General features: G+C 40.9%; 1 pseudogene; it reads right to left on the bottom strand.

Annotated features, from left to right (window-relative positions):
• Window positions 1-26694, bottom strand: LOC125429054 (annotated as a pseudogene).
• Between the last annotated feature and the right edge of the window lie 770 nt (window positions 26695-27464).

Below are 27464 nucleotides of genomic sequence, written 5' to 3'. Positions count from 1 at the left end.
TTTTAGTATGCAAAGTTCTCTACCACCTTTATTTTCTAAGACTAGGGAAAAATAATAAATACAACAAGTGACAAAGAGCTTCACATTTTGTGCACCTCTTCAATCACTCTGCATTTTCTGGCTGAGATTACTCTTCGCTTACAACTTTCTTATGTACTTCTCGGCTTTTCACCCGTAGTTTATTAACCTGGGACTCTGCAATATCAGCCCGTTCCTCAGCCTCTTCCAGCTCATGCTGAATCTTGCGGAACTTGGAAATATTCACATTGGATTGTTCCTCCTAGGAACAAAGAGATATGTAAGGCCTAATACACAAAACCCATAGTCACTTTGAATTATTTCAAAGCATTGAAAAGTATTCTGAAAACTCAAACTGTAAAACAAAGATTGCACTTCCCAACATTGAGGCAAATTGTACAATCCCTATTAGAGCAAAGTTCCATGTGACCCCCAGTGAACACAGGAGGATGACAGCACCATGTATGCACAAGATTCAAATGTAATTTGAATCATATTCTGTTCAAAATAATTTAATAATTTTAGCTAGTGTGGTTGTTAGCAGAATGTACATGTTAGTACATGTACTGTGTAGCAGTGTTCTATGTAGTACTTACAGCCTCTTCAGCTTGTCGCTTGTATGCTTTTACTTTGAGCTGGAGTTTATCGACCAGGTCCTGGAGCCTCACAACATTCTTCCGGTCCTCTTCAGACTAAAATAAAAAAGAAAGGGATAATATACAAAACACTAATTCCCATTATTGTCATTTTTCCAAAAGCATTTGAAAAAAACTACTTTCTTACCTGATAGGTCAGCTCCTTGACACGTCTCTCATACTTTCGCACACCTTTGATGGCCTCAGCACTGCGTTTCTGCTCATTCTCAAATTCAGATTCTAGTTCACGCACCTGAAATTCAAAAATGAAGATTTTTGCAATTTGCCTGGTATCATGTCACACATAAAACATGGATTAGACCACGGGAATTGATATTGAAAAGTCATAAAGATGAGCTGTAGGTGGTAGACAGGTGAATGCCAATCAAAATTTATTTTACCAACTGCCATGGGTCCTACTTCCCTCTCTTACTCACTGTGATCCTTACCTTGATCTACTGCCTAATTGGTAACCCTATATTCTTTCCATCTTCCCTTCCATCCTACTCATATATAGTCCATCCAAATGGATCTGCTAGTAAGATGCCCAGCAAACTTTTTTTTCCAATAAGGGTTGTACAATGGTGGAATCAGCTGCCTAGGGAGGTGGTGAGCTCCCTTCACTGACAGTCTTTAAGCAAAGAGTGGACAAACACTCATCTGGGATCAGGGGTTGGACATGATGTAGTACTTACATCAAGAAAGTACTTGACCCATTCAAACTCTATGATTCTAGTATTCTGGTTAGAATAATGCACTTTCAAACTGCTTTCAGTGCCCTTTGAAATAGCAAAATCCACTGGAATAGCAAAATCCACTTTCAAACAGTTGTGAAAGTGGTTTGAAACACATTATTTTGTGTGTGCAGAAGGGGCCAGAGTGTCAGGATTAGGGAGATCTGGCCTCAAACTTCAACCCAGCCAGGAAGCCCACAGCAGGTCCTTGGGCCTATTTTTCAGCATCAGCCAAGCATTCCTCATATAGTTGTGAGGGCTAAATGAAAAAAGGACAACTACATATGCCACTTTGAACTATTTGGTGAAAGATGCAATGCAAGATGCAGACTCTCACATTGCACAGGCAAAGTAGTTGAGAAAAAGAAGACTGACAGACAAGATAATAAATCTGTGGTAATTATTATATAAGTATCAAAATGAATGGATACTGCTCATATATGAGCTATACACACTCTAGCCTCCAGTTTCTGGATCTGTTTCTTTCCTCCTTTTAGTGCCAGCTGCTCTGCCTCATCAAGACGGTGTTGCAGGTCCTTCACAGTCTGATCAAGATTCTTCTTCATCCTCTCCAGGTGAGCGCTGGTGTCTTGTTCCTTCTTCAGCTCCTCTGCCATCATGGCTGCCTATTAATAATACATTCAGTCCAATTCAATAAACCAGCCATGCCAATGAAAGCCAGGTTATACTTTAAAAAAACCCCTTCCTCTTACATCAGTGATGGCCTTCTTGGCCTTCTCGTCTGCATTGCGTGCTTCTTGAATTGTCTCTTCCATTTCACCCTGGATTTGCGCAATGTCTGTTTCCAGTTTCTTCTTGGTATTGATCAAGCTGGTGTTCTGTTCAAAATAATAAAATAATATAAATACCCTGAGATTAGCCCTAGAGTGACATGTCTTCAGAATAAGTTTAATTCTTCTTTGGGGGGTGGAGAGTATTCCTGGCAGTTTCACAGGCAGTAAGGTCAACAGCTGTAGACTGTTATAATCCCTCCAACATTTGATCTGAAACCTCCAAAGAAAAAGTTATTTTGCTGGTGTAACCTTCATTGGTATGACTGGAATTTTTATTGACCAGATATACTGGAGACACTTGGCCATGTCACAAAGCATCTGTACAAAGAAAATGCATCCAATATCATTTTCAAAAGGACTGGACATGTGTATTTATTTATTATTTAGATATATTCCCTGCAATTTACTACAGTATCACTGCAGCTTACAATAAAAGCCATAATAAAATCCCACCGAATAAAAACCAAACCTAAAACTATAAACCATTCCAAGTTTTAAAGCTCCCACCTCAACCACCCCCAAAAGAAGGAGGTGTAAATGGGACATCTTGAGACACCTCCATCCCAGTGGCAAAGGGGGGAAATCTGCCAAACAACCGGGTGAAAAGATCAGGCTTCATCAGGAACCCAAACTCCAGGAGACTAGATGCCTGGTGGGCCTCTGGTGGGCGGGCATTTCACATATATTTCTCTATTAGGCAGGATGAACAACTTGCAATGACCATTTCAAGATCACAAAAATAGCTACTGTCCAGTCACCTGTGCTGTCTACTTTAGGTCTTCTATGACCATACTGGAGTCTAGAAACTGACCTGTGTGTGGAGGAGCTGCACACGTTCACTGGCATCCAGGAGCTCCTGTTCAGCCACTTTCCTGCCCCTTTCTGTCTGTTCCAGGGCTGCCCGGAGCTCTTCAATCTCAGCCTGCATCAGGTTAGCCCTGCGCTCCACCATGGCCACCTGCTCCTTTAAGTCTTCCTGGCTTCTTAGAGCATCATCCAAATGCAGTTGTGTGTCCTGGAAAATGATTTTGAAATCATGTAGTACAATTGGCATTCTTTGTACAGCAATAGCCACTATTATTTATAATGTAATGGAATAATGTAATTTAAGAGTACCTTGAGCAGTCCTTGTGTGTTCCTAAGGTTCTTTAGTGCCTCGGCAGCTTGGCGGTTGGCATGGCTCAGCTGGATTTCCATTTCATTCAGATCTCCCTCCATCTTCTTCTTAACTTGGGGCATTAGAGGCATCATTTCTACTCCTAGTCGTCTCAGCATCCAGTGTACTCTGCATGGACTCCTACCACTCTCAGGTGAGGATTCCCCTCTTCAAGCGTGATCAATTTCCCTCATCCTTCTCACACCCAGAGATTCTCCTGTCAACCTCAGACTTCACCTGGTTAAGCTCAAGTTGAATGCGGAGGATTTTGCCTTCTTCATGTTCCAGTGAGGCCTTAACAACAACAAAAGTTGTGTATTCTTTTTAATAAGTCAACAGTAAAATATATCCACAGCATTTAGATTGAGATTGAAATACCACTGACCACCTAGCACTTAACACATCATGTCTGCAGAATTATTCCATAAAAGACTTGAGTATAATAGTTTACATACCTCAGCTTCCTCTAAAGCAGTTTGGAGATCTGTTTTCTCTTGCTCAATTTGTTTCTTCACTTTCTCCAGTTCATGAATAGTCTTCCCATTTTCAGCAATTTGTTCCGTCAGGTCAGAAATCTCCTCTGTTGGCACACATGAACAATGTCAGATAGAAAACTGATGAGACTATTCCTCCATTGAGACATATGCAGATCACATAATGAGCAGCTAACCAGTTACTAAAATCAGTGGAAATGTTTTTATCAAGAGGTGTGGGTTGCACCCAAAAATAGCCTAAGAGAAAAATAATTGCATACAAAATAAACAGAAGCCTCCTCCTACAAATAAAACTATTCCGTTTTGAAAGCCTCTGTAAAAATTATGGACTTTCTTACGCTGCAGGTTCTTGTTCTCGCGTTTCAGCGTTTCCAGCTGATCCAAGGACTCCTCATAAGCATTCTTCATCTTGAAGAGCTCCGTGCTCAGAGAGCGAGACTCCTTCTGGGAAGCTTCCAGTTCTGACTGAGTTTCCTCATACTTCTGCTTCCATTCTGCCAGAACCTGTAAAATACCATCAAGAAAATATAAGCAAGGACCTTAGATACTATTTTCCAAACTCTGATCTTGGCCAGTAATCCAATTTCTGTCTACCTTATCAAAGTTCTTCTGCTTCTTATCTAGAGCTGCACAGGCTGCATTGGACCTTTCCACATCAATCATGAGGTCCTCCACTTCATTCTGAAGTCTCTGCTTTGTCTTCTCGAGGGAAGCACACTTGGAATTCACAGCCTCCACGTGTTCTTCAGCATCCTGCAGGCGCTGGGCAAGCTTTTTCCTAATGAGATAGAAAACATTGTTCACGAAGGGTTAAAATATCAGATTCAGCTGTAGAATGGAAGCCGTGAGTGGGGTATGTGAGCATTTAAGGCAAAATAGGTATACAGTCTTGTCCAAACACATTTTTATTTGAAATATGTAGATCCCAGGTCTACTAAAAACCAGCCAGTCAATCAAAGGGGATTCAAAGTAGGTCAGTATCATCAAAGGTTGTAGTATACTAGCTAAAAGCATGCAGGTAAGAAGAGCTAAACCAGGTAAAGAAAACCCCCAAGGCAATGTACTATTTTCACATTATGCTTAAACCTTAAGTCACAGTGCTAAGAGGCAAGTATTCCACATTTCAGATACCACTACAAGAAAGACCTTGACTGTTCATATTGCATCTGAAGGTGTTGATAATTGGTGCTGAAACTAATACACAGGTTTGTATGAAAGTAGGCAGTCTTTCTAGTATCCTGGTCCCATACAGTGTTTTAAAAATAAGATCTAGTGCTCTTTGTATCTGGATGTAAACTCGTTTAAATCTCTTTTGCATCCTTTAAGCCAGACTGCAATGTTGCTATAAATTTTAAACCAACTGAAACTTTGGAATAGTTTTAAGTAGCAGACCCACAATGCAATATAGAAATCTAATGTGAATTTGATCAGAGTGTAGATAAGTGCCCGATTTCCATTTCTGTAATCACAGATCTTTTCGTTCTTCTGCCAGTCTATGACCAGCTCATTTGGGGAAAGTGCAGTCCTACCCAGGACAAGCTGACTCCTCAGCCCCTAAAACTGATGACCAACTGATGACCTCAGTCCTGCCTTGTAACTGCCCTCATCAAATACATTTATGCTTTCAGATTGAAGTATGTCTAGATCAGGGTACTCATGGTACTCCATGGTACCCCAGCATGGTACTCATGGGCATCATGGCACCCCTAGATGCCTTTCCTAATGCATGCCATGTGCTTTTAGAAAGTGGACTAGGCTAGGGGGGTGCTTTTGCACAACACGGCTTCTGACTGGCTGTGCAGGTTAAAAGGCATCCTGTTATAAATAGCTTCTGCCAGGAATGTTGAAGAGATTATGTGTAAACTCACTTTCTGGTGTTTTGTGGTTGACTCTGCCTCCTGCAGCAGCCGTTTTAAGAGTGTTCACACCACAAACTTCAGAATTCCAGGCACTCATAGGCTCAAAAAGGTTGGGGACCCCTGGACTAGAAAATATGTCTCACTCAAGAAAGCTTGGATTTGCATGGCCATCCAGTTCAAGTCAGTTCCATAGCTACAATTTATGCCTACAGTACTCTGCATAAACATACAATATTCTCTCTTAATAAAAAACCCAGATCAAACAGCCCATTTCTGAATTTGTTCTTCTATCAATAGGCTGCAGTAAATGGATGCATTCTTTCTAATTATGCTTAAACAACCATACATTTTCGATTCACCCAATAAAGCAAATTATTGGCGTGAGAGCTTCTACATACTTGGCCTCCTCCAGTTCCTCTGTCCGCTGAATAGCATCAGTTTCGTATTTAGTTCTCCACTGGGCAACTTCACTATTGGCCTTTGACAAGGCACGTTGGAGTTCAGCCTTGGCTTCCTGCTCTTCTTCATATTGTTCTCGAAGGAGATCACAATCATGTCGAGCAGATTGCAAACCATGGGCCAGAGCATTCTTAGCCTACAGAATTAATATAGTATTGTTTGAATATGCAAATATTCACCAAAACAGGGGGGAAAACTGTCCATCAATAAGATTAGTAGAAGGCATTAGCACAGAGGGTATCTGATGGATAAAGCATTGATAAATCTATAAGCAAGGTTAGTCTTATATTAGGAAGATGGTGATAAAGAAGGTATCCAGGACGCAGAATGCTGACAACATGAAAGACATTAAAAGAAACTCATGACTGAAAATGCACACCTTTGTCTCTTCCTCAAGTTGCCTTTTTAGTTCTTCAATTTGTTGAGTAAAAGCTTGCTTTCCTCTTGAGAGCTGGGAAATCAAAGCATCCTTTTCATCTACCTGCCGTGAGAATTCACCTGAAGAAGAGAAGATATAGTAGAATTTACCTTAAGTGACTTGGCTTTGAATTAAAAATGTGTTATTTAAAATTAGAAACTCTTTAAATTTAACCATTTTCAGTTTACCAAAGTAATCATTTCAGCCAATAATTTAATAAATATATCAGTGTTCATAGTTACAGATTGCTATCTTTTGCTGTCCTTCTCCCAGTAACCCAGGATCTTTGTATTAAATCTTTTGCCTAGTTTCCTACCTGATTCAGTCTGTAAACGAGCTCTTTGAGCATTCAAGTCATTGATAAGACGCTGGTGTTCTTCTTCCTTTGTTTTAAGTTCACTGAGTTGATCTTCTAAGGTGCGGCACATCTTTTCAAGGTTGGCCTAAATGGGAAAAAGAATCATGTTAGCTGATGCTATTTTGTTTCATATTAAGAGGATATATTTTGCAACACCTTAAAATGCTTGATAAGGATATATGAAGTGTCAAAATGCATCATACTTAGATATTTAAATGAGGAATAAAAAAACAATGTTTTATAAGCATGAATCTCTGGACAATGAGGTAAGTATTTATTAATAAAAAATAACTTTGAGAGATCGTGAATGTATATTACATTATCAATGCTATCCTACTCAAGTTATGCCCTTCTAGGTCTTTTGCAGAGGCATAGCTCCAAGGTGAAAGGAGGGTGGGATGCACTGGGCATGCGCCCCTGTGGGGGTGTGCCGAAGACATTCCAGGGCATGATGGGGGCATTCTGGGATGGGATGGGGTGTTCTGGGGTGGGACGGGGGGTGAACATTGGCGTGGCAGGGGCAGAGGATGCACCAGTGCACTGGGCGCTTTCCCCCCTTGCTACGCCTCTGGCCTTTTGACTTCAATGGACTTAGAAACATGTAGTTTACTCAACACAAGGAAAATAAGAGCCAAAATGTACACTGTATACTGACTGGAATTTTTTTTAAAAAAATACTCTTTTATTCCTTCAGTTTTTCTCAGGTGCTAAAATAATTTTTTTTTAATGATGATCTGACCCCAGTCCAACGTAAAGTTATAAATATTTAATAATGGTAATTTTACATTAAGGCTGCATCTATGCAATGGTGATTCTGTGTTGTGAATTTATTGCTACTGTGAATGTAGAGGCATTCACAAGGATATTTTCTACACACTTCTACTCTCAGTCATTCCCTCATGAACACCATTTCTGTGGAGGGCATTTTGCCCAGCTTGAAAAAAACCAAAGTACAAACTATACCACAATTATCCAGCATTAAAATAGCACCAATTATTTATTGTCTATCATTGTTAACTATTATTATCATTATTATTAACCAATGCGGTTAGGAGGTTTGAAAAAGCAGACATTGCCAGAATGTATTAATCTCCTTAGATCTTTCTAGAAAGATCAGAGCAAAGTAACTTTGGGAAAAAGCAAAGCAAAACTGAGGAAAAATTGGAAAGTAGACAGTCAGAAGTCAATATTATGTGGGTGCTGTAAAACATGTTGCTCTTCTTTTGAAAAAAAAAACTGGCTGAAAATAGCCATAACCTAAGTTGGCAAAGAAGAAGGAGAAGAAGGAGAAGAAGAAGAAGAAGAAGAAGAAGAAGAAGAAGAAGAAGAAGAAGAAGAAGAAGAAGAAGAAGAAGAAGAAGAAGAAGAAGAAGAAGAAGAAGAAGAGTTGGATTTATATCCCTCCTTTTTCTCCTGTAAGGAGACTCAAAGGGGCTTACAAACTCCTTTCTCTTCTCCCCTCACAACAAACACCATGTGAGGCAGGTGGGGCTGAGAGAGCTCAGAAGAACTGCAACTAGCCCTAAGTCACCCAGCTGGCGTGCATTAGAGTGCACAGGCTAATCCAGTGATGGTGAACCTTTTCGAGACTGAATTGCAACCCAAAACCCACTTATTTATCACAAAGTGCCAACACGGCAATTTAACCTGAATACTGAGGTTTTAGTTTAGAAAAAACGGTTGGCTTCGAGGTGTGCGTTGCTTGGGAGTAAGCTTGGTGGTAGTCGGTGGCTTTGCTTTGAGGCAACTGTGCAACTCTTCCCACGGGTGAATCACGACCCTAGGAGGGTTTGCTCAGAAGCAAGTCCCATTGCCAGCAACCGAGCTTACTCCCAGGTAAAGGATTGCGCTTTAGTTCTTTGCATGAAAATCAGTGGGGTTTAACAGCGCTTAACAGGGTTACCTACACTGCTTCACCAAAACTAGGTCTTAGGTTTAATGCTAATAATCGAGCCCAGCGGCTCGTTTGTGGCCAGCCTTAGGGGATAGGATAGTAATTTGTGGCGCAGCGTGCTAACAGAGAGAGGGCTCTGAGTGCCACTTCTGGCACCCATGCCGTAGGTTCACCACCACTGGGCTAATCTGAATCCCCTAGATAAGTCTCCATAGCTCAAGCGGCAGAGTGGGGAATCAAACTCAGTTCCTCCAGATTAGAGTACATAGAGTAACCACTATGTCACTGCTGAAGCACACCTTAGCTTTAGAGACAGATTCCATGTTGCTAGCAAGGTCATCAATCTCCATCTTCAGCTCACTCTTTTCCTTCTCCAGCTTCTGTTTAACTCGTTGGAGGCTATCAATTTGTTCCCCAAGTTCAGCTGTGCTGTCTGCATGCTTCTTGCGGAGGGCAGCAGTTGTAGCTTCATGATGAAGAGTTACTTCTTCAAGGTCTCGACGCAGTTTCTGGAATTCTGCCTCACGTTTCTTGTTCATCTCAATCTGAGCTGAAGTTGCCCCACCAGCTTCCTCCAGGCGTTCACTGATCTCTTCAAGTTCCCTGGAGAGATCAGCCCGCTGCTTCTCTGCTTTGGCCCGAGAGGCACGTTCAGCCTCAATCTCCTCCTCTAGTTCTTCAATACGGGCCTGGAAACAAAAAAGCAACCATTAGGAGTCAAAGATGCTTCTCAGACAAGTTAATTCACTCAGTCCCAAGGAGGCCATGTTGCAACTTGCCTGTAGCTCCTTGATCTTCTTCTGAAGCTGAGAGCCTAAGGCCTGCTCGTCTTCAATTTTGCTTTGGAGTTGGCTGATTTCAAAGTCTTTCCTTTTCATGACAAAACATAATGTGTGAAAGTTCATATCTAAGGTCTGGTACAAAGAGTCCAAATTAAATGTGTGGTACAATGACCTCCACACAAATCTTCCAAAGAAAGCCATACTTACTTCTTAAGCTTTTCATCCAGCTGCTGTTTGTCATTCTCCAAATCCATTGTAGATTCCTGGGCCAGCTTCAGATCTCCTTCAAGTTTCCTCTTGGCTCTTTCAAGGTCCATGCGGAGCTTCTTTTCTTGCTCCAGAGACCCTTCAAGCTGAAGAGAAAGAAGTCATAAAGACCCTGCCAACAGAAATTGACCACCATCTCAGAGCTATTATTCCCCATATTATTGTGCTCACATCATCCACTTGCTGCTCCAGCTTGGTCTTTGCTTTGGTCAGAGAATTCACTTTGTCCTCTTCTGCCTGCAGGTCATCCAAGGTCTGTTGATGGGCTTCTTGGAGGGCTTTCTTTTCCTTGGTCAGTTTGGCAATGTTCTCATCCAAAACTGCCATCTCCTCAGTAAGGTTTTTCACCTTTCAGAATGGAAATACATCCAGAATTTGATCATGCTATGCAATGAGGGTGGTACATTTTGACTACTCGCTACAGATTTGAAGGTATTCTGGCCAGTACCTTGTTCTCAGTGGCATGCTTTTCCTTTTTTCAAACCTTGGCTAAAGTGTCAACCTTCGTGGTAAGAGATCATCATCAATGTCTTTCTTCAGCTCTGAGCATTCATCTTCCAGCTTCCTCTTCTTGGCTGTCAACTCAGCATTCATTTCCTCTTCATCTTCTGCTCGTTCCGTCAGCTCTTTAATTTTGGCTTCCAGCTGGATTTTGGTTTTGATCAGCTGGTCGCACCTCTCCTCAGCATCTGCCAAGCCATCTGATTCCTAGAGGTGAAAAACATGTGCATCCCAGAACAGTGTCAGGGTTTTGAATCCAGAGCTATAACCATATAACCAGATCCTGAGTATAACCTTTTATTTCTAGTGCAAAAACCAGCATACTGACACAATATAACATATTTCCAGCATTGAAATGAACATGGCAGATATTTGAAACTGGGTAGCTCATATTAAACATATATATTGGAGCAGGATCTAATGTTTATGGCTTATATATCATACCCAAAAGCAAATTTATTATATGTGTATATGTATACACAAAATGCCTTTAAGACTAGACACATCATACACAGCTTTACACCAACTATGGTAAGAAAAGGTATGTAGAGAAGAAAAAATGAAGCACTTCTATTCCCAGACTTTCTAATGCAATGTTTGAGCTCCTTATACACATAAACATGCTTTAAGTGAGATTAAAAATGCAAATTTTAAGTCACCAGTAATGCTTACAGCTTGGACTTGGAGCTGCAAGTCATTTTTCTCTTGCATCAGAGACACCATTTTTTCTTCCAGTTCCTTCCGTTTGGCCTCTGACTTAGCAAGGTCCTCCTTAGTTTTCTCAAACTCTTCCTTCATGTTGGCCATCTCCTTCTCGGACTCGGCACTTTTCAGCAGAGGCTTGATCTTAAAGTACAATTTCATCCAAGGCCAGGTCTTGACATTCATGAATGAACGGATATTGTACTGAATCGTAAAGATAGCCTCTCTGTTAACAAAGATAAAATACATATTAAGCCATGTGTGATAAACAAGCCAAGCACTCAGGTATCGCTTTCCTAAGTAGTTGTGGAGTTCATACCTCCTCTCCAACATTTTCTTGTACTCTACCCGTGATAAGAAACCACGGCACATAGCTTGTGTCCGAGTAATCAGCTGTGCCAATTTGTCATCTCTCATTTCTTCTAGAAGACCCAAGAGACCAGCTTTGAAGAATACCTGAAGCAAAGAAATATCACAAAATCTCTCACTCTATGCAAGGCTTGCATCAAAAATAGCTCATACCTTGATATGTCCAAATTTGTATTGGATGTTATTAAGGTTGATAGTTTCAACATAGTTTCAAGAAACCCAGATGTTGAATTTTTATATATAGAAAAAATTACCTTAGTGTGTCCAAATTTATACTGGGTGTGGTCTACATCAATGGATCCAAGAAGCTTCTCAGAAGCTTTCTTGCTATCAATAAATTGGCCTTCTGGGATTGCACTTGCATTTAGAACCTTGTATCTGTTGGAAGAAACCATAGATGTGGATGTCTTGCCATTAAATTTAGCTGTTTTATAACAGTATTAGTTGTTTGTCCTGGAAACCATGTCAAGGAATTACTTCGACAGAAATGAACTCAAAAGACTATTATAAAATACCTGATGTCCCTAAGGATATTTAGGGTAGATTGAGGGGGGAATCATTAAAAAGGGATATCTAAACAAATCTAGTCTTATAGTACAAAAAAATTAAACTGAAAATTGTCAAATACTTTAAAAAGTTACATTAAGAAGCCTAATCTAACCTCTGTTTGAAATCAGCATAAATTATCCTGCTGGGAAATCCCTTTCTGCAAATTCGGATGCCTTCTAACACACCGTTACATCTCAGCTGGTGCAGTACAAGCTCATGTTCCATTGCACCTTTTAAAAAATCAATGCATAAATTAGCACCAAGCCAGAGACCCAAATACTGTTGTATCCACATATCTTTACACCACAATACCTACCAGGTGTTTTTGTTTCATTGGGAATAAGGCAGCGTACAAAGTGGGGGTGAGTGCTTCTCAGATTAGTCATCAGTTTGTTCAAGTTCTCCTATAGGGCAGAAACAAATATTTTGGGCAACAATCTGGTTTACAAGAAATCCCAGTTAAGTCTTTTTTCTTTGATATGTTGAATAAGATCTTTTAGGGAAACAACCTCACGTTCATATTTAAGAACAACTAGTTTCTATTGTAGTATGAACTTCTGTGCTGATATACAAAGTTTTAGAATGCCAAATAGTTTTAAAAGAACATCAATAAACATGTCTGTGTTTTTTCCCCACATAAATAAATGTGTGGGTGCTACACCTCTGAAGATGGCAGCCACAGATGCAGGCGAAACGTTAGGAGCAAGATCTACCAGACCACGGCCACAAAGCCCGGAAAGCCCACCACAACCAAATGTGTGGGTGTTTTTTTAATCATTTTAGATAATTTTTATGGATAAGGAATGTAACTTTTTCAGAGTTGAGTGGAATGAAGTGGATATAGTTTAACTCTGTGACCAGAAACTAATTAAAGATAGATACTGCATTAACTTAGGTTCAGTATCTACTTCAGAACATTCAAAGAGGCTTTTAGATAAATGCACAAAAATATAGAAAATGGTATTTCATAATGCATTTTTCAAACTAAAAAAAAAGATGTATGGGATTCTACTATACCCTGAAAAGAGCAGAGACTGTCTGGAAGGAAGAACCCTTCTTCTTGGCCCCTTTCTTGGCACCTCCGCCGCCACCCTCTGAAATGCACATAAAAATATATAACAGTTCCTAGATTTATTAAATATTTTTTTAATTTTTACAGACCTTTAAAGACCTTTATGGCCTGAGGCCCCTCTACTTGAAAGATCACTTCCTTTTCTAGGTTTGTGTTCTGTAGCTTTGCTCCTCCCACCAAGATCTAATGTCAGTCCTCCCTTGTCTAAGGCACATTTGGCAACAGTCTCAACTGAGATCTTTCTGTAAATGCTCCATGCATTTAGAATAGCCTCCTAGTTGATGTCAAGGGATCTAGTACTCCTAAGGACTTTCCTACACTGGCTTTGCTACAATGGTTCTCTTGTGAGACTGCAAATAGAGGTATTCTGGAGAGCCTTTGGGGCAGCCTGAAAAGGGCAAAAGGGAATACCCTGCTGATTATGGCATGATAGGTTTTCAGTGTTTTTTTTTTTAATTTAAAAATACCTGTTACAATGTTTATTCATTTTATTCTGTTTTTGGTCACCTTGGATCCTGAGATGGAAAAAAGGGAAGCATATGAAAACTTTTAATTAATAAATACATAATAAAGTGTTTGCCAAGCTACCAAATTTCCCTGATGGGCTGGATTCATTTTGGTGGGTCAACACTAATAGGTATTGATCCTGTATCTGAAGCAAAGAAAATCTGATTGGTTCTTGAATAATATTTGCATTTTACAAATTCTTGATTCAGGTGTTCTGTCCATATTCAGCTATTTTAATAAGGTCTTTAGTTAATTGTTCTATCATGTGATATGAAGTTAGGGGAAACTGGTATTTTTGGAAATTCAGTTCCATTCCATTTAAATATTAAAAATTTCCCATCTCAATAAAGATCTCTGCACACACAAATATTGACCATGGGGCCCTTACCAGCATCTGTAGGGCGATCAGCAAACAATAAGGCCAGGGTCTTCATGGATGATTTCTGGTACAGCCCCACAACAGTTTCATTCAGGGGGTCCTTGTTCTTGTCCAGCCACCCACTGATGTTGTAATCCACAGTCCCAGCATAGTGCACCAGGGAGAAGTGGGCCTCTGCTTTGCCTTTGGCAGGCTTTGGCTTCTGGAAATTGTTTGATTTACCAAGATGCTGGTCATAAAGTTTGTTCTTGAAAGATGTGTCAGTCGCCTTGGGGAACATGCACTCTTCCTCTAGGATGGAGAAAATGCCCATTGGCTACAAGAAAACCAAGAGAAGAAAGAGTTTGCCAGCTGTATCTTGCATAGTACGTAGGGGCAACTAATTTTTAAATGTCACTGTCAACAACAGAGAGTAAGTTTATAGGATGATAATTAGTTGAATAATTTTTGATCCCTCTTTTTAAAAAACAGAATTATAATTGCTAATTTCCAACTATCAGGTATTTTCTCAGTCTGATTTGTCTGAGTAAATAGATGTGCCAAAAAGGAAGCCCATCAAACTGCATCAAGTTTAAGCAGTTCAGATGGACTATAGTCACAGCCTGGAAACTTCCCTGATGGTAAAGATTACTTTAGATTGTAACATCAGGCCAGCTTGGAAATGTTGAAATCCTTAAATTAAATGGGGTCTCTCATTTATCTCTAGCTGTGGCAAAAACTTTTTCATCATGCAGTGGCCTGGCAGGGTGGGGCCGGGCTGAGGGATGTCTTGTGGAGGCCCCGCTAAGCCGCTCCTTCAGCTGGTGGAGCCTCCGCCAGCTGAAGTGGCAGCCTGGTAGGGCTGGGCTGAGGGACAAAGTAGGAGGAGTGTTGGGGGGCCCAACCAAATAGGGGCCCGCCTGGGGCATTTGTCCCTGGGCCGCCTTGTGGAAGCTCCGCCTCTGCAACCAGCTAATTGCTGTGAATTTGTCAGGAACCCACAGAATTCCTACTTGGTCCCAAAGCAGTCAACTGACTGTACTTCTCAAGTGTGGGGAAAATAGGAAAGTACCAAGACACTGGTATAATGGTCCTAAATCTGCCCCCCTCCAACTTCTTACTCATTGGGCAGTGTGTAAGAAGCATCCTGCTGCCACTCTACTGGCACCAACATGTTATTCTTCATTATGTAGTGGGATGGAGCCAAACATCCCCTGCATCTAGCCATGTCAGGAAACATTCTTCTCACATCAAAAACATATGATTGTATAAGATGCATCATACCCCTCTGGTTTCTTTTCAGATTGTATCATCTTCACGTTAAATCACACTATACAATTCTCACAAAAGAGTAGATATATAGGAAATGTTCTAACCCACATTATGTCACATTCGGACCAATATCCTAACACTCAACAATCAATAATTTTTCCAAAAACCCAATAAACCCTTTAACAGTTCATAAAACGGGATGTGTACATGGCTTTTATTATTTTATGATGATTTGCTGTTTTTCAGACTAATGCACTATTATTTTAACACTGTTCCATAGGAAAAAAATGTTATAAATACCTTATTGTTAGCACTAACAATATTAAATGAAAAATAACGTTATGGTGCCTATGACATTTGCACAAGCACAATTCTGCACAGCACTACTTTTTTGTAAAAAATATATTTTCTCAGCAAGTTCCACGAAACTGATTCTGTAGCAACAGACACCTAGATCCTATTTAGCAGCTGAGTTGCACAAAATAAAGGATGGACAGAAAAGCCTCAAAGTTTCAGATTAAGAGGAAAGTTACTTGCTGCCATACCACTCATCCATTTGACCTCTATCAGCAGCTCTCTGCTTTGCAGAAAACAGTGCTTGTGGGCGTAATTATATATATTGGCTCTTCCATGTGAAACCTAGCAACCAAAAGATGTCAAAGTATGCTGCATATTTGTACTGCTGAAGTTACCTTCTCAATGAGTTCTATGCAGGCTGCCAGGTCCATTCCAAAGTCAATGAACTCCCATTCAATTCCTTCTTTCTTGTACTCCTCTTGCTCTAGCACAAACATGTGATGGTTGAAAAACTGTTGTAGTTTCTCATTGGTGAAGTTGATACATAGCTGTTCCAAGCTATTGAACTACACAAAAGAAAAGAAAAAAGAACAGGCTTATTTTTTATGCTAACACTCATTGCGATTCACCAAGGCATTTATTATCCTCAGTGGCCTAGGCTTGTCTCAAGAATCTGTCTTTCGGTAGAATGGCTACAGATACATGTCTACAGAATGCACCAATTAAATGCTTACACTGACTATTTTCAGCCTTTTGAGATGTTTGCATGTGTATGGTTAAATCTAGATCTTTGTACCTCTGTACGTTTCTGTTCCTTTCTGCCAATATTTTCTCCCATACAAAAATGTTTCCACAGTGCTATTGTAAATGTGTCATTTTGTAAAATTAATCCTAACTTCCTGCACATTTTGAAGCATGTACAAATGTTCTACTTTGTTATATATATTTTTCTTTTTAAGATCTAGAAGATCTTAAGATCTAGAAGTTACAGGTGTAGGATCAGAGTAGGGAAGTCATACGTAGCTTCTCATAATGTGATATAAGATTGGTCCATTCCACACAAAGGATTTAAAACATCTTGGAAATGTTTTAATAAATAGTTGTTTCGACTTTTTGCTTCTGCACAGCATGGATGAAGAAAGCATTTTAGATCAAAACAGTCCCCCCCACCCCCACAACCAAACTTGTCAGTTTCATCTATTGCACCCTCCATTTTGTGCTACTGCAGAGATTCTCTGTGCTGTTTCCACTTGGTTAAGGTTTGCCTCAGAGATTTCCTCTGCTTGCAGCTTACCCACATGCATTCTGTAAAGTACATAAAGTTAGTTTTGCCTGGCGATCCCACACACATGTCATTTTTCCTTTGTTTTTGTTTTGAGGGAGATGTTTTCAAAGCTATGGAGACTCAAAATATATGCATATTTTCAATTCTCATACTGTGTCATCATAACTTCGAATGCAGCTCCCTTAAACCAAAAAGAAAAAGAAAAACAACACGTGTGTGAGATCACCAGGCAACTTTATTCATGTATTTTACAGAGTACATAAATGAGCTGCAAGCAGAGGAAACCTCTGAGGGAAACCTTCACCAAATGGCTAGCAGGGCAGAGAATCTCTGCAGCGGGACAAAAAATGCCAGGCGTGAGCAATGAAAATGAATGTAAGAGCTATTTGAACTCAGGTAGGAAAAAGAAAATATTTCCTGCTTCTGCACAGCAAGCAGGAAATGTTTTGACAACATCTTAGGGGAAAAGAAAGGCTGGAAGACTGGGTTTTCAAAACATTTTGCATACAGAATTCCTGCCCAAAACATTTTATATTCCAGTCTCAAAATATTTTATTTGTGTTGTGCAGAATGGTTCATTGATTTAGTGTAAAAAATTTCCCTTATAGCATTATATTTTTGACCTTATGGCTATTTCCTTACATCAAAGATCTCAAAGCCAGCAATGTCCAGCACACCAATGAAGTACTGTCTAGGTTGCTTTGTATCCAGTTGCTGATTAATACGAACAACCATCCATAAGAACATCTTCTCATAGACAGCTTTTCCCAGAGCGCCCACATTATTATACACCTGGAAAGACCAAATAAAGACAGGAGTCATCATATACAGAAGAGGGAAATGTTTGTTTTAATCTTTTTTGTTAAACTACTTTCTGATGCCCTTTTTCTCAGGCAGCAAGCTACTACTTGTCAAATCAAACCATGGGTGCTGTCTATTGGATCATTACCTGCTGGACAGTTTGGCCTTTGGTGACATACTCGTTGCCGACTTTGACTCGAGGATAGCAGAGAGCTTTAAGCAGGTCTGCTGAGTTGAGGTTCATGAGGTAGGCAGCCTTGTCAGCAACTGAATAATGACCAGAGATTAATGCTATGTCAACATAGGAACATTAATTAGTCAATAATAATTGAAATACTAATATCCCATAGTAGTGATACAATGCAAAATCATGGAAATAATAAAAATCAAAGGTATGGTTTACTCCATAATTTCAAATTTTAAGAGACAGTGTGGTGTTGTGATTGGTTTCAAACTTCTACCAGGGAAATCAGATTGCTCACTTACAATGCTTACTGTGCTTATGTCTCAGAGTAATCTGCCACTTGAGCTGTGGAGGCTTATCTGGTGAACCAGATTAGCTTGTGCACTCCAACACATGCCAGCTGGGTGACCTTGGCTTAGACTGTTCTTCGGAGGTCTCTCAGCCCCACCTACCTCACAGGGTGTTTGTTGTAAGGAGGGAAGGGTAAGGAGATAGTAAGTCCTTTTGAGTCTCCTTACAGGAGAGAAAGGGGGGATATAAATCCAAACTCTTCTTCTTCTACTTCAAAGTATTCTGTCAGGGTAAAATGGTGGCAGAAACATGCACACATGCTATGTATGAAAAAAAGGGGGGCAACACTACATATGCAACACTGAACCAGTATTAAGAAGGTGAAATAATGTGAAATAAAGAAAATATTATTTAGATTTTTATCTAGAAAAATGCCATTTTAGATTCTTTGCTATCCCATTCAATAACTCTGTCCAATAATGAATAATTAACAGCACGTTTTAGTGTGAGGTATAAAACAGCCTTTCCATGAGCAGGGAATGCTTTTCACATGCATAAGGGCACCTTTACATCCAACCACCTCTGGAAGAAACATGTTTCTCTTGTTGTCAAATAGCTGTGGTTATTTTGCAAATAAATCACATGGGTTGTAACAATTAAGTTTTCAGATTTAGATTTGTGCACAAGGGAGAGGATTTTACAGCTATTACAATATTCGGGGAACCCAAATTGTATGACTTTCCATCTGAATGCTTTCACTTAGGCTTAATGTGGAATTCCACAGAGTGAGTCTTTTTTCCTCCTAGGATATCTGAGAACCCCTCTTAAGTCTTCTAAATACCTTCAGTGCCATCTGGCTCAGCCTGTTCCTCACGTTGCTTCTGCTTGAACTTCATGTTCCCATAGTGCATTACAGCTCCTGTAAGCTTATAAATGGCTGTCTTTTCTTCAGCATTGAAACCGAGGATATCAATGGCTTCCTGTTAAGTGAACCAGTAATCAGAAATCTGCCTAGAAAGGTTAATATTCTTGTGGGTCTCTAAGGTGCTACAGAACTTCAATTTATCAGTTCTCAATGTTACTTACGTCTGTTGCCATAAGCTCTTCCTGGTCATTGATGCTAGCTACAGTGATCTCACCCTGACTCACAAACTGAAAGTCATAAGGGTTGGTAGTAATCAGAAGCATCTCTGAATAAAGAAAACAATAGGTAGAGATTTATTTTCATGCAATCTAGCATTGGAGCTAAATCAGGGGTCCCCAAACTACGGCCCGGGGGCCAAATGTGGCCCCCTGAAGGCATTTATCCGGCCCGCCAGGCATGGCGGCGATGGCTCCATTCATGTGCAGTGGGGGCTAGAGGGAGAGGAGGAACCAGCCCAAACGGCTGTTGATTGCAATTACATGATGGCACCCCCAAATGTCCATGAATTTTCTGACCCAGGAGTTGAAAACCTTACACGTGGCAACTCCTGCTCTGCCCTTCCCTCTCGGCTACTCCATGTGTTGCTCTCAGGCTTTCTGTTCCGCCTCACTCCCATTGGCATCAGGCCAGGGCTGGGTGGAGAATCACTTTCGCTGGCTGCTAGGGAGGCGGAGAACCCAGGAAGATACCTGATCACTGGGTTAGATGGAGATGCTTCATTAGGGAAAAGTTCTGCTTTTTTTTTTTTACAGGGGAAGGTATTCCACAGCCTCCCCCACAATATTTGGAGCCCACCCTGTACTTGACATACTTTGGCCACTGTTCTAAAAATAGACCATGACAGAAAGGCTGAAAGGTGAAATCAAACATTTTACAATCATTTGTGCATAGAAATTTGTTCATAGTTTTTTTTAGTCTGGCCCTCCAACAGTCTGAGGGACAGTGAACTGGCCCCCTGTTTAAAAAGTTTGGGGACCCCTGAGCTAAATGATTATTAGCAGCCATCACCAAAAATGATGCCTCTTACCAATCAGTTCTGGCTTCTTATTGGACATGATTTGATAAAATATGTGGTAGCTTCTTTCAGCTTTCAGCTGGAAAGTAACTCTGGACTTCTCTAGCAGATCTGGCAAAGCAATGAAATGCAATTATCCAAAACAGAGAAGAAAAGGTTGAGGGTGGTAGTGGTAGAGAAGGTTGGATTTCTGGCAAATTTCTTACATGTCTCAATATCAGCTGAAGCCAGTTTGCCTGTAGTACCAAAGTGGATTCTGATAAATTTGCCCTAAAGGAGAAAAATAGTACTTAATTACAACATTTTCCATGAATTTTTTAAACTGCAGAATGCTTTTCCAGAATTTGCTATGTGATATTAATGTTGTACATCAATCTGTTGTCGCTATGTACTAAATAAAAGTAAAGCATTAAACACATGAAACAAGAATATCTATTACATTGGTACTTGTTCTGTGGACCATGGAGAGTCACATTCGCAATTTCCATTGACCAAAAGAGCTATGTGACTGAAGTGTGCCTTTGGTAACACCCAACTTGCACAAACAGTGTAATATAATATAAGACCTTTAATTACCAGAGTTTCACTAGGAATTTAGTGAATGTAGTTATCTTTCTTCACTACTAATAGTTTTGTTTTTGGGGGCTAGCAGTCAACAGTGGTGTCATGCATATGTTCAAACTTAAAACCCCTACACCCGCACAACCTTGAAATATACAGGATATTTTTAGGAAAAGACAAAAGTATAATCTTGTGCTTGTATACATTGATATTTGTCTCTTTCTGCTGTCTAGAATTAATATTCATTTCTAATCCTAGGGCTTTACTATTCTTAATCAGTTTATGTTAGGCTGAAAAATAGTGCTGTAGCTATGGCTACCCAAGTGATAGCAGCAAGAGGACTGTGGAGCTGGCGTGACCCTGCTGCCATCATCACTGCCAGTCCAGATGGTGTAAGTAGTACCTATGCTGGTGAAATGACCACTATCACCGGCAGGGGGACACTGTGTGGCTCTGTGCACCCAGATGCAAACACTGCCACTGAACCAGCCCTCTTCTGCTATAGAAGCCTGCATCAGCACTGATTAGAGCATTCCTCTGGAGCATTCTTGCGGGTAGACCTGACTTTAGTTGACTTTCTAAGGGCCTCCTGCCCAGGAACACCCCCTTCTGCTGCAGGTGGCTTACATCTGAAAAAATGCTGGCATAGCCCACTGAGATAAGAACATAAGAACATAAGAACTAGCCTGCTGGATCAGACCAGAGTCCATCTAGTCCAGCATTCTGCTACTCGCAGTGGCCCACCAGGTGCCTTTGGGAGCTCACATGCAGGAGGTGAAAGCAATGGCCTTCTGCTGCACCTGAGCAATGGCTCCTGAGCACCTGGTCTGCTAAGGCATTTGCAATCTGAGATCAAGGAGGATCAAGATTGGTAGCCATAGATACAACAGGGAGGTTTGGGCAGTGGGTGTGTTTTTGTTTTTTTCTCCCTTACTGCGCCTCCCCATTCCTCTTTGGACAGTTACTCTGTCTTTGGCTGCTGCGAAACTACCATGCCAGTAGATTGACACAAGCCAAACTATTTATCTAATGGCTCACGTGGACTACAATGATATCTTATCAGTATCTAGTTTTTGTTCTTGTTTTCTGTTTTTCTTTAGATATTTTAAAACTATTTCATCAGCATTTAAAGTCAGATAAGATGACATAAAACTAAGCATTTATTCACATGACCAGAAATGTCATATGACTGCAACTGTATTTTTCAATGGATGGTTTTTAACTTTCCCCATGTAGACAGGGCAGGGTGTAAATCTGCTAACAAACAAAAAGGTTCCACTGACTGATATACTCAAAATGCATTTTTTGAAAGGGAAACTTACAAAGCGGGAGGAGTTGTCATTCCTCACGGTTTTGGCATTCCCAAAAGCTTCTAGCAAAGGGTTAGCACTGATGATTTGATCTTCAAGCGTCCCCTGCAAAAGTATTATTGCAAAGTTATCTAGTTTAAACCTATAGTAGTTAACAAAAAGGAAAGTACCAGCTTCTCCAAGATCCATTACTCACCTTTAGCTTGCCTGCTTGTTGTGGTTCTTCCTTCTTCTTATCAGAAGCTGCTGCAATTGTTGCAAAGTACTGAATGACACGTTTTGTGTTCACAGTCTTTCCAGCACCGGATTCTCCGCTATCAAGACAAGAAGATGGAAAACAGCATACCACAAAGCAGTGAACTGCACACCAAACTCGCTATCAGCTAGAGCAGAGGTATACTTACGTGATAAGGATTGACTGATTCTCACGATCTAGGGGGGAAAAAATCACATATTTGTTTATTAAAATCTATTTGAATTACTTGCTAATCTTAGATTATGATGATTTTGGCCCTTTTCAGATTACTGTTCTAAACCAGAGGTTACCCGTTGTTGGCCCAATTCTGAGCAAAGCAATACAGGGATGAGTGCATCATACAGCTCATTCAATCTGTTTTTGAGTTGTTTCTAAAGCACCCTCATGTTTTTAATGGTTCTTTTTCATCTTTTTTTAACATTCTAAGATTAGGGTTGCCAGTTTCCTAGAATATATCCTTTCCAGAAAATATAATGGATGAGCAGTTGCATAAAAATATATAAGTATTTATAGCACTGTAGCATTACAGCAAAATAGCAATCCAATACATCCGAAGGCTGGTGATATGCTATATCCGCGGCCTTTACATGGGATGTATTGGATGCTGGCCCTATTTTTAACTGTAATGCTACAGTGCTACTAATCACCCATATATTTTTGCTACAACTATCATCAATCGGCTGGAAAAGATACCCATTCACCTAAGGAAGAACTAACAACCTATCACGACTTCATGTTCGCTTTCCTAGGTTAGGGAGGTCAGCCTTCATGTGGGTATCCCAGAATTACAGCTCACATTCAGACCACAGAGATGAGTTCCCCTGGAGAAAATGGATACTCTGGAAGGTGGATTGTATGACATTTTACCCCACTGAAATTCCTGTCCTTCCCAGGCTTCACCCCCAAATCTCCAGGAGTTTCCCAACTAGGAGCTGGGATCCCTTGCCCCCTTGCCCCCACCAGCAGCAAGGAAGGACCTAGCAACCTACTCACCAGTTAACATGAACTGATAGGCATTATCAGAGATGGAGAAGATATGGGGAGGAGCCTCTTGACGCTTTTTGCCCCGGTAGGCAGCTACCACCTCAGGGTTGTACACTGGCAGCCACTTGTAGGGATTGACAGTGACACAGAAGAGACCTGAGTAAGTCTGTAGGAAAAAAAGTAGTCAGTTGACTTCCCATTTTTAATGTTATAAGTGGTGCATATTGCGGGAAGCTTCCAACTGTACTCACATAGATCATCCAGGCTGCATAACGCTCTTTGAGGTTATACAGGACAGCAGGTTCATGGAGATGGGTCATCATGGCCATATCCTCAATTTTGTCATATTTGGGAGGATTCATAGGAAAAACTTGGTCATCCTTAACAGTTACAGTCTGGAAGGAAACAAAAGATCACTCAGCTAGAAAGTTTTAATAAACTTTAATAACTTTAATAAAAGTTAATGTGTCACTACTTACCTCTGAACCACTTTCTTTCTTAACTGTGACCTTCCCTGCTTCCCTGCTTTGGACAGTACCTTTTACAAAAGAGTTCTTTGGGTCCACCACAAAAACTGATGTCTTGGCATCAAATGGTTTATTTTGAGCCTCAATTCTCTCCTTTTCTGACTTGCGGAGGAAAGGAGCCGCCGGCCCAAAGGCTGCCATCTCAGAGTCACCCATGGCTGTGGCTTAGCAAAGAACACTAGTGTAGAGAAAAATAGCTCACATGAGGATCACACCATTATAGTGCCCTTGCATGTAAATGTTTTACATTCATAAAACTAAATTTTTACATTCATAAATATTTACATTTTTACATTCATAAAACTGACACAGTGAAATGGTCTGACAACTGACCCAGCCACGGTAAAATGGTCAAAACAGAGCTGTCTGAAGTTGAATCCAGTAAAGACAGTGGTCCTGTGACTGAGTCGGGGAGACCTGGGGAAAAGAAATGGCCACCTAGCAATTATTGATGGGGTGCAATTAACATCTTCACTGACTGTCAGGAATTTGGAGGGTGACAGTTGATGTCTCCTTGCCAATGGAGGCTCAAGTCACACAGGTGGCCAAACTGACATTTTTCCATCTTTGCCAGGCCAGGTTGCAGCCCCTCTACTTACCTAGCTACAGTGGTCCACACAACGGTCACCTCCAGATTAGACTATTGTAACTCACTCTATGCTGGGCTACCTGGAGACTGACCCAGAAATGCCAACTGGTGCAAAATGCTGCAGCATGGCTCCTCACAGGAACTATATAGTGTGAGAACATATGTCAAGTGCTCCACCAGCTACATGGCTGTCAATGGAGTACTGAGTCAAGTTCAAGGTTTGGGTTTTAACCTTTAAAAGCCCCAAGTGTTCACGGACCATTATATCTGCAGGGCTGCCTCTCACAATACACCCCCAAAAAGTATTACACTCCTTGAACAACAACTTATTGGTGGTCCCTGGCACAACAATATTAAACAATCTGATAAGACAAAATTACAGCAATGGATATAAAAACAATTTATGCCTCCACCTACAGAGTATTTCTCCTTTGCCCAGGCACAGGCTGGGCCCAAAGCTCTCCAAAACAGCTCTGACAAATACCCAGGAGAGCAGGAGTATCCCGAGCCTTTTCAGAAGGTTATTCCAGAGGAATGAGGGCAGTCACTGAGAAGGCTCAGGCCCAGACTGTTGCTGGATGAATGTTAGATGAGAGGGGTACTGACAGCAGACCTTGCTGGGAAGAATGAAGCTGCCGCACAGGGATATGAAGGGAGAGGCAGTCCTTCTGATGTTGTAGGTCACAAGTCATGAAAGTCTTTAAAGGTGAGTTCCTGTACCTTGAACTGGAAACAGAAACTAGTGGAGGAACCTCAGAATAGGATTGACATGATCCCTCCAGCTAGATAAAAAATGGGCTGCTGCATTTTGCACCTGCTGCAGTTTTCTGATTGTCTTCAAGAGCAGCCCATGCAAAGCACACTACAGTAAATTTAGCCTCAAGTTTACTAAAGTATGGATCTACATGGTCAGATCAGGTACCTCCAAGTAGAAAGATGTAACTAGGAAAAAAAATCCTTGCTGTCAGGAAACCTGTTTTTTCTAACAGGAGAGCAGAATCCAGCAAGACTAAACAATTATTAGTTTTTCAAACTCGCTGGTCATAAACTGAGACTATTTTCTGAACCTACTGTGTCCCCAGCTCTGTTCCTATCTTTTTCTTATCTTTTTAATTATTAGTTGAGTTTTTCCTTCCCCCCCCCCCATTTTATTGGGGGGGAGGGGAACTGAGGATATTGATAGCATATGAGTTTAAATGTTGTCTCTGAAAATGCCCCATGACAGGATTGCGCACAAAGTCATGTTCAATCATGTGTAAGTAAAGTGCCATCAAGTCTACCCCAGTGAGGAGCTTTCAGGGCAAGCGAGAAACGTGAGTGCTCTGCTACTACCTTTCTCTGCAGGATCTTTCATGGTGGTCTGCCTTCCAAGTTATGACCCTGTTTAGCTTCTGAAACCTGATGAGATCAGGCTATACCATGTCTCCTTCCTTCCCTGCTCAAACATAACAGCTGTCCTTTTCTCCATTTTTATTGAACTTCACACAAATGGAGTTTATCTAGACTAAAATGGCTCTAATAGAGACCTTTTAGACACCGCATGAGAAACTTCATTTTGGCTTGTCAAAATGGTTATATAAACTAATGGAAAGAGAGGAATAACTTCAGTGACCACCTCACATGGCTGAGATAAAAATAAGTGAAAAAACCAGACTATGGATATGGATGCCAGAATGCTGGACTAGGAGATTTGGGTATAAACCGCCACTTGCCATGAAATTTACGGGGTGATCTTGGGCCAGTCATTTTCTCTCAGCCTAACCTATCTCATGGCATTGTTACAAGGAAGAGAGGGAACCATGTAACCTTCCTGAGGAAAAGGCAGGATAAAAATGCACTAAAAAATAATAATATAATCAAACATAACTTTCTGTTCCCAGAGAGATTCCATCCTTTAAAAAAATGGCAAGGCCTGCTTTCTAACTGTTTGTCTGCTTCAAGGGATGCCTGGGAATCCTCCAGAACTACATCTCATTTCCAGACTATAGAGATCAGTTTCTCTGGAGAAAATGGATGCCTTGTAGGGTGGGCTTTGTGGCATTGGGCCCACTGAAGATTGTGCCCTTCCCAGGCTCCATTGACACATCTCCAGAATCTGGCAACCTTTTCCTCAACTCCTGTCAGTGACCGGGGGGAAGGGGGGGGGGATCTGGCAACCCTACCGCTGGCGGTAAAATTTTCTGATAATGTCCTAAAAGGCAGTAAAGGCAGGAATTCCTAGCACATGCTTGAAGGAGAGGAGCACTTGTTAATAAGACTTCACACAACAGTCACAGCGAATGGCATGCACCACAACTGGATCACAAAATTCATTTCATGCCAAATATCAGTAGTAAAAAGTGTCCCTCCAGCTTACACCCAAGAGGGGCATTTCTCTGTATATTCCCCCTCTTTCACCAAGAATGAGAAAATCCCAGGCTTACCTCCTGATGTACAGAATGGGTGGTGCACAGGCTCAACACTGCCTAATACTGCAAAATTAAAAAAAGTGAATTGCTCACCACTGATCCATTTTTAAAAGATTTCCCTTAATGACTACTGACCAGAAATGTATGGGCACACTGCTCACACAGTCAATCCTTTTGCAATCATTGCTGGTGCAGAAGGAATGAAATGCCATGTGTAGAAATCAGGGGGTGCTCCCCCTTCACATACCCCTCCATATCTCCCCATACCCCCTCCCAGCACTTACTTATTAAATATCTTAAGAAGAACAAGGCAGATTTATCCTAGGCACCCTTTTATACTGTTGCACGAGCCCAAGTACCAGCCCCTGTCCTCCGCGCCAGCCATTCTTCACCCAAGGCATTTTGGCTAACCTTTCTTCATAAAGCATTGTTTGGCAAACTGGACTAAAGACATAATTGTCATTTGACATGACTGGATATAATTAGAAATATTTGATGTCCTACCGACTATGTGAGAAAATGCCCTATAAATAATTTCACAAGGGTCTTGAAGGAGAGAATCTGGGCTATTCAAGAAAGCCAAAGCATGGCATCGGGCCTCTTGAGTGCTATTGCTGGTGTTGTCATTGCTGAATGACCTCCTATGTACTGCTTTCATATCTTACTGCCTTTTTGTCTTGCAAGGAAATGGGGCTGATGCTGTTCCCTCTTATGAACAAATTCAGGAGAAAAATTACAAAAAGAATTAAGCATCCTATAAAATGACACAGTATTAAAGGTCAATTTGATTTAGGAACAATGTATATCAGGTTTGAACTTTCACTTAGCACAAG

This window comes from Sphaerodactylus townsendi, linkage group LG03 (assembly GCF_021028975.2).
Source record: "Sphaerodactylus townsendi isolate TG3544 linkage group LG03, MPM_Stown_v2.3, whole genome shotgun sequence".
In the NCBI taxonomy this organism is placed as follows: Eukaryota; Metazoa; Chordata; class Lepidosauria; order Squamata; family Sphaerodactylidae; genus Sphaerodactylus; species Sphaerodactylus townsendi.
Note: the sequence above shows the minus strand (reverse complement) of the source record. Positions and strands in the feature narration are given on the sequence as shown.